The following is a 6,000-nucleotide window of genomic DNA, read 5'->3' on the forward strand; positions in this document are numbered from 1 at the left end:
AGAACTTCGGCTCTGGGTGTGCTACATTGCCCTAGAGCTGCAAGGCACAAAGTGCTGCCTTCTTTCCAAAGGGTGAGAAGGGCCCCAAAGCATCTTGCCTACAGCTCTTTGGGAAGCTAAGAAACAAGTCGCTCTGCACAGTGCTCTAACAGCCTACCTTGAACATCTCTCACAAAGGCCTGTGAAACGAAGTTTCTTTGCAGGCCTGACCTGGCAGAAGTAGAACAACTGCTCTGGGTGTGCTACAGTGCCCTAGAGCTGCAAGGCACAAAGTGCTGCCTTCTTTCCAAAGGGTGAGAAGGGCCCCAAAGCATCTTGCTTCCGGCTCTTTGGGAAGCTAAGAAACAACTCGCTCTGCACAGTGCTCTAACAGCCTACCGGGAACATCTCCTACAAAGGCCTGTGAAACGCAGTTTCTTTGCACGACTGACCTGGCAGAAGTAGAACAACTGCTCTGGGTGTGCTACAATGCCGTAGAGCTGCAAGGCACAAAGTGCTGCCTTCTTTACTTAAGTGCAGATTGCCCCCAAAGCGTCTTGCTACCGGCTGTTTGGGAAGCTAAGAAACAACTCGCTCTGCACAGTGCTCTAACAGCCTACGGGGAACATCTCTTACAAAGGCCTGTGAAACGCAGTTTCTTTGCAGGTCTGATCTAGCTGAAGTAGAACTTCGGCTCTGGGTGTGCTACATTGCCCTAGAGCTGCAAGGCACAAAGTGCTGCCTTCTTTCCTTAAGGGCAGATGGCCCCCAAAGCATCTTGCTTCCAGGTCTTTGGGAAGCTACGAAAGAACTCTCTCTGCACAGTGGTCTAACAGCCTACGGGGAACATCTCTTACAAAGGCCTGTGAAACGCAGTTTCTTTGCAGGCCTGATCTGGCTGAAGTAAAACTTCTACTCTGGGTGTGCTACATTGCCCTAGAGCTGCAAGGCACAAAGTGCTGCCTTCTTTCCAAAGGCTGAGTAGGGCCGCAAAGCATCTTGCTTCCAGCTCTTTGGGAAGCTAAGAAACAACTCGCTCTGCACAGTGCTCTAACAGCCTACCGGGAACATCTCTTACAAAGGCCTGTGAAACGCAGTTTCTTTGCAGGCCTGATCTGGCTGAAGTAGAACTTCTGCTCTGGGTGTGCTACATTGCCCTAGAGCTGCAAGGCACAAAGTGCTGCCTTCTTGCCAAAGGTGAGAAGGGCCCCAAAACATCTTGCTTCCAGCTCTTTGGGAAGCTAAGAAACAAGTCTCTCTGCACAGTGCTCTAACAGCCTACTGGGAACATCTCTTACAAAGGCCTGTGAAACGCAGTTTCTTTGCAGGCCTGATCTGGCTGAAGTAGAACTTCTGCTCTGGGTGTGCTACATTGCCCTAGAGCTGCAAGGCAGAAAGTGCTGCGTTCTGTCCATAGGGGCAGATGGGCCCCAAAGCTTCCCTTTTTTTTTTTTTTTTGTTTACTGATGTTATGATGCATTACAAGCTTGTGAAATTTCAGTTGTACATTTTTGTTAGTCATGTTGTGGGAACACCACTTCCCACTCCGTGCCCTCCCCCCACCCCCCCTTTTCCCTGGTAACCACCGATCAGATCTCCTTCTCAATATACTAATTTCCACCTATGAGTGGAGTCATATAGAGTTCGTCTTTCTCTGACTGACTTATTTCGCTTAACATAATGCCCTCGAGGTCCATCCACATTGTTGTGAAGGGGCCAATGTCGTCTTTTTTTATGGCTGAGTAGTATTCCATTGTGTATATATACCACATCTTCTTTATCCAATCATCAGTTTCTGGGCATGTAGGCTGGTTCCACGTCTTGGCTATTGTAAATAATGCTGCGATGAACATAGGGGTGCAACGGACTCTTGAGATATCTGATATCAGGTTCTTAGGATAGATACCCAGTAATGGGATGGCTGGGTCATAGGGTATTTCTATTTTTAACTTTTTGAGAAATCTCCATACTGTTTTCCATAGTGGCTGTACCAGTTTGCATTCCCACCAACAGTGTATGAGGGTTCCTCTTTCTCCACAACCTCTCCAACATTTGTCGTTCTTGGTTTTGGACGTTTTTGCCAATCTACCGGGGGTAAGGTGATATCTTAGTGTAGTTTTGATTTGCATTTCCCTGATGATTAGCGATGATGAACATCTTTTCATGTGTCTATTGGCCATATTCATATCTTCTTTGGAGAAATGTCTGTTCATGTCCTCTGCCCATTTTTTGATCGGGTTGTTTGTTTTTTTGTTGTTAAGCAGTGTGAGTTCTTTGTAGCTATGCTCCTCAAACTGTTCCAGAAAATTGAGAAAGATGGAGAACTCCCTAACACATTCTATGAGGCCAACATCACTCTGATCCCCAAACCTGACAAGGACAACACAAAGAAGGAGAACTACAGGCCGATATCACTGATGAACATAGATGCAAAAATCCTCAACCAAATTTTGGCAAACCGATTACAGCAATACATCAAAAAGATTATACACCATGATCAAGTGGGATTTATACCAGGGACACAGGGATGGTTCAACACCCGCAAGTCAATCAACGTGATACACTACATCAACAAAATGAAAAACAAAAACCACATGATCATCTCAATAGACGCAGAGAAAGCATTCGACAAGATCCAACACCCATTTATGATAAAAACCCTCAGTAAAATGGATATAGAAGGAAAATACCTCAACATAATAAAGGCCATATATGATAGACCCACAGCCAACATCATACTCAATGGACAAAAGCTGAAAGCCATCCCTCTGAGGACAGGAACAAGACAAGGGTGCCCACTTTCACCACTCCTATTCAACATAGTACTGGAGGTGCAGGCCAGAGCAATTCGGCAGGAAAAAAAAATAAAAGGAATCCAAATAGGTAACGAAGAAGTAAAACTCGCGTTGTTTGCAGACGACATGATCTTATACATAAAAAACCCCAAAGAATCCACAGAAAAACTATTAGAAATAATCAACAACTACAGCAAAGTAGCATGGTATAAAATTAACGGGCCCCAAAGCATCTTGCTTACAGCTCTCTGGGAAGCTAAGAAACAACTCGCTCTGCACAGTGCTCTAACAGCCTACCGGGAACATCTCTTACAAAGGCCTGTGAAACGCAGTTTCTTTGCAGGCCTGATCTGGCTGAAGTAGAACTTCTGCTCGGGGTGTGCTGCATTGCCCTAGAGCTGCAAGGCACAAAGTGCTGCGTTCTTTCCATAGGGGCAGATGGGCCCCAAAGCATCTTGCTTCCAGCTCTCTGGGAAGCTAAGAAACTAGTCGCTCTGCACAGTGCACTTACAGCCTACCGGGAACATCTCTTACAAAGGCCTGTGAAACGAAGTTTCTTTGCAGGTCTGACCTAGCTGAAGTAGAACTTCGGCTCTGGGTGTGCTACATTGCCCTAGAGCTGCAAGGCACAAAGTGCTGCCTTCTTTCCAAAGGGTGAGAAGGGCCCCAAAGCATCTTGCCTACAGCTCTTTGGGAAGCTAAGAAACAAGTCGCTCTGCACAGTGCTCTAACAGCCTACCTTGAACATCTCTCACAAAGGCCTGTGAAACGAAGTTTCTTTGCAGGCCTGACCTGGCAGAAGTAGAACAACTGCTCTGGGTGTGCTACAGTGCCCTAGAGCTGCAAGGCACAAAGTGCTGCCTTCTTTCCAAAGGGTGAGAAGGGCCCCAAAGCATCTTGCTTCCGGCTCTTTGGGAAGCTAAGAAACAACTCGCTCTGCACAGTGCTCTAACAGCCTACCGGGAACATCTCCTACAAAGGCCTGTGAAACGCAGTTTCTTTGCACGACTGACCTGGCAGAAGTAGAACAACTGCTCTGGGTGTGCTACAATGCCGTAGAGCTGCAAGGCACAAAGTGCTGCCTTCTTTACTTAAGTGCAGATTGCCCCCAAAGCGTCTTGCTACCGGCTGTTTGGGAAGCTAAGAAACAACTCGCTCTGCACAGTGCTCTAACAGCCTACGGGGAACATCTCTTACAAAGGCCTGTGAAACGCAGTTTCTTTGCAGGTCTGATCTAGCTGAAGTAGAACTTCGGCTCTGGGTGTGCTACATTGCCCTAGAGCTGCAAGGCACAAAGTGCTGTCTTCTTTCCTTAAGGGCAGATGGCCCCCAAAGCATCTTGCTTCCAGGTCTTTGGGAAGCTACGAAAGAACTCTCTCTGCACAGTGGTCTAACAGCCTACGGGGAACATCTCTTACAAAGGCCTGTGAAACGCAGTTTCTTTGCAGGCCTGATCTGGCTGAAGTAAAACTTCTACTCTGGGTGTGCTACATTGCCCTAGAGCTGCAAGGCACAAAGTGCTGCCTTCTTTCCAAAGGCTGAGTAGGGCCGCAAAGCATCTTGCTTCCAGCTCTTTGGGAAGCTAAGAAACAACTCGCTCTGCACAGTGCTCTAACAGCCTACCGGGAACATCTCTTACAAAGGCCTGTGAAACGCAGTTTCTTTGCAGGCCTGATCTGGCTGAAGTAGAACTTCTGCTCTGGGTGTGCTACATTGCCCTAGAGCTGCAAGGCACAAAGTGCTGCCTTCTTGCCAAAGGTGAGAAGGGCCCCAAAACATCTTGCTTCCAGCTCTTTGGGAAGCTAAGAAACAAGTCTCTCTGCACAGTGCTCTAACAGCCTACTGGGAACATCTCTTACAAAGGCCTGTGAAACGCAGTTTCTTTGCAGGCCTGATCTGGCTGAAGTAGAACTTCTGCTCTGGGTGTGCTACATTGCCCTAGAGCTGCAAGGCAGAAAGTGCTGCGTTCTGTCCATAGGGGCAGATGGGCCCCAAAGCTTCCCTTTTTTTTTTTTTTTTGTTTACTGATGTTATGATGCATTACAAGCTTGTGAAATTTCAGTTGTACATTTTTGTTAGTCATGTTGTGGGAACACCACTTCCCACTCCGTACCCTCCCCCCACCCCCCCTTTTCCCTGGTAACCACCGATCAGATCTCCTTCTCAATATACTAATTTCCACCTATGAGTGGAGTCATATAGAGTTCGTCTTTCTCTGACTGACTTATTTCGCTTAACATAATGCCCTCGAGGTCCATCCACATTGTTGTGAAGGGGCCAATGTCGTCTTTTTTTATGGCTGAGTAGTATTCCATTGTGTATATATACCACATCTTCTTTATCCAATCATCAGTTTCTGGGCATGTAGGCTGGTTCCACGTCTTGGCTATTGTAAATAATGCTGCGATGAACATAGGGGTGCAACGGACTCTTGAGATATCTGATATCAGGTTCTTAGGATAGATACCCAGTAATGGGATGGCTTGGTCATAGGGTATTTCTATTTTTAACTTTTTGAGAAATCTCCATACTGTTTTCCATAGTGGCTGTACCAGTTTGCATTCCCACCAACAGTGTATGAGGGTTCCTCTTTCTCCACAACCACTCCCACATTTGTCGTTCTTGGTTTTGGACGTTTTTGCCAATCTACCGGGGGTAAGGTGATATCTTAGTGTAGTTTTGATTTGCATTTCCCTGATGATTAGCGATGATGAACATCTTTTCATGTGTCTATTGGCCATATTCATATCTTCTTTGGAGAAATGTCTGTTCATGTCCTCTGCCCATTTTTTGATCGGGTTGTTTGTTTTTTTGTTGTTAAGCAGTGTGAGTTCTTTGTAGCTATTCTCCTCAAACTGTTCCAGAAAATTGAGAAAGATTCAGAACTCCCTAACACATTCTATGAGGCCAACATCACTCTGATCCCCAAACCTGACAAGGACAACACAAAGAAGGAGAACTACAGGCCGATATCACTGATGAACATAGATGCAAAAATCCTCAACCAAATTTTGGCAAACCGATTACAGCAATACATCAAAAAGATTATACACCATGATCAAGTGGGATTTATACCAGGGACACAGGGATGGTTCAACACCCGCAAGTCAATCAACGTGATACACTACATCAACAAAATGAAAAACAAAAACCACATGATCATCTCAATAGACGCAGAGAAAGCATTCGACAAGATCCAACACCCATTTATGATAAAAACCCTCAG

This window comes from Equus asinus, chromosome 1 (assembly GCF_041296235.1).
Source record: "Equus asinus isolate D_3611 breed Donkey chromosome 1, EquAss-T2T_v2, whole genome shotgun sequence".
In the NCBI taxonomy this organism is placed as follows: domain Eukaryota; kingdom Metazoa; phylum Chordata; class Mammalia; order Perissodactyla; family Equidae; genus Equus; species Equus asinus.